The sequence below is a fragment of the Lissotriton helveticus genome, chromosome 1_2 (assembly GCF_964261635.1).
Source record: "Lissotriton helveticus chromosome 1_2, aLisHel1.1, whole genome shotgun sequence".
Lineage (NCBI taxonomy): Eukaryota > Metazoa > Chordata > Amphibia > Caudata > Salamandridae > Lissotriton > Lissotriton helveticus.
Genome location: NC_136058.1, coordinates 320108586 through 320110149, shown reverse-complemented (window position 1 = coordinate 320110149; position 1564 = coordinate 320108586). Strand labels below are relative to the sequence as shown.

At 39.4% G+C, this 1564-nt stretch overlaps 1 non-coding gene across 1 annotated transcript; it reads right to left on the bottom strand.

The window, feature by feature from the left end:
- Nucleotides 1–226: 226 nt before the first annotated feature.
- TRNAF-GAA (transfer RNA phenylalanine (anticodon GAA)) lies at nt 227–299 on the bottom strand. Its single transcript has one exon. It is a non-coding gene; the product is annotated as a tRNA-Phe (tRNA).
- Nucleotides 300–1564: the final 1265 nt, after the last annotated feature.

Below are 1564 nucleotides of genomic sequence, written 5' to 3'. Positions count from 1 at the left end.
TGAGGGCAGACGAAAGGAGTGAAGGACAGGGAAAGAGGCGGGAAAAAAGGAAGGAAGGATAGGAAGATACAGGAGGATATATGGAAGGGAGAGGAGAAAGAAAGAAAAATAAAGAAAGGAGTGAAGGAAGGGACAATTAAAACACGAATGAAAAAAGGTTAATGTTGTTAAAGTCTCATGCAATAGGCAATATGTAATGGTTGACTTTTCAGTCAATAAAAAGTTCTGCCGAAACCCGGGATCGAACCAGGGACCTTTAGATCTTCAGTCTAACGCTCTCCCAACTGAGCTATTTCGGCCGCTTCTATCTTTTCCATGTTCTAATTCTAGTGATGCCGCACTAGAGGTCTTGTGCAACAGGAGTTCATAGGTTTAATTGCCAGTATGTTCACAGTTCTCATTCACATGTATAGCTAATTGATTATGTAATAAACTAGCAGTCCATGTAATCCTTGCTTGCCCTTGTTCTGTTTATTCTTGCACTCTCGACCCTCTTATCAAGAAGATGAATAGAGTAATTTACAGAAGTAAGACAGAAAGAAATCAAAAGACACCCTTTTGTTGGGGTAATCGGAGGGAGATTGTATCTAAAGTAACAAGCATTTGCAATGCAATAGGTCTCGCATTAGGAAAGTTTGAGCTATTGGTATTGTAAATGACACATTTTTATTTATGTGTTGGTTTTGAAAATAGCGAAATTAATAGCTTTGTCATTTACAATGCCAATAGTTGTAACTTTCGCAAATGTGACACCTATAGCATGTGTAATGCAATATGTGTTGTATTTACATGACTTAGATGTATTGATATTACAAATAACAATGGCTTTAATTTTTTTTAATAATTAATACTTAAATAAAAGTTATTGTAATTTATAATGCCAATAGCTTAAACTTTTGTAAATAACTTTTGTGAAGATTATGTTCAGTGTATTTTATTGTGACTAAAATCCAAGAACAGAAGTGAAATATTAACATCTTTTTGTGACAATCGTAATAAAGCTTCAAACATTGAGAGAACATATTTGAATCAGTTGTTGTTGAATGGTTGCACAGATTGATACTGTAGTGGCGCTGAGTGATGTTGTGGTGGCGACGAGTGATGCTGTAGCTTTCAGTGATGCTGTGGTAGCGCATAGTAGTGCTGTGGTGCCCGAGTGATGCTGTGGTGGTGCTGTGTGATGCTGTGGTGATGCTGTGGTGATGCTGTGGTGATGCAATAGAGTGAGTGCGATGGATATGCAGATAGAGTGAGTTAATAATTTTCTGCTGTGGGCAGCGTGCTCCTCAGAAGCATTCCCCAGGTAAAGAGAGGCTTTGTGTGAGCTGCATTCCAGGCAATTTACAGTGACGGTATGACAAGAGAGGCAGAGAATGTGATGAGAATTGCCGACCCGCAGGCCTCCATTTTTGCTGATGCGCATGAATCTCAGTAATTAGTCTGCACACAAAGTGATAAATGTATCCCCCTTAGCCGTAGCCGTTGAACCACTGGCTCTATGTGTTGCATGCATGCGTTAATGTGGCAGTCTATTTTGGCCAGCAGGCGCACTCAACACAATGAA